This window comes from Calidris pugnax, unplaced genomic scaffold, assembly GCF_001431845.1.
Source record: "Calidris pugnax isolate Ruff unplaced genomic scaffold, ASM143184v1 scaffold28, whole genome shotgun sequence".
NCBI lineage: Eukaryota > Metazoa > Chordata > Aves > Charadriiformes > Scolopacidae > Calidris > Calidris pugnax.
The window spans coordinates 10,307,545-10,307,827 of record NW_015090842.1 but is presented as its reverse complement, the minus strand read 5'-3'; positions in this window follow the sequence as shown (position 1 = coordinate 10,307,827).

The window sequence follows — 283 nt, the reverse complement described above, 5'->3', positions numbered from 1 at the left end:
CCCCCCCCCCCCCCCCCCCGGCCGGGCACCGGGCAGGATGAGTCGGCCCCAACGCGGCCTGGTACCGGGGCAGGGTGAGGCCTTGCCCCGGTCGGCACCGGGAGAGGCCTTTCCTCGTCCGTCACCGCACCGGGGCGGAGGGTGAGCCCGTTCCCCGCTCGGCACCGCACCGGGACGGGGTGAGGCCTTCCCCCGGCGGGCCCCGCATCGGCACCGGGGCCGGGTGAGGCCTCCCCGCGGGCCGGGAGGAAGGCCCCGCCAGGGCCCGGGGAAAAGGCGCAGG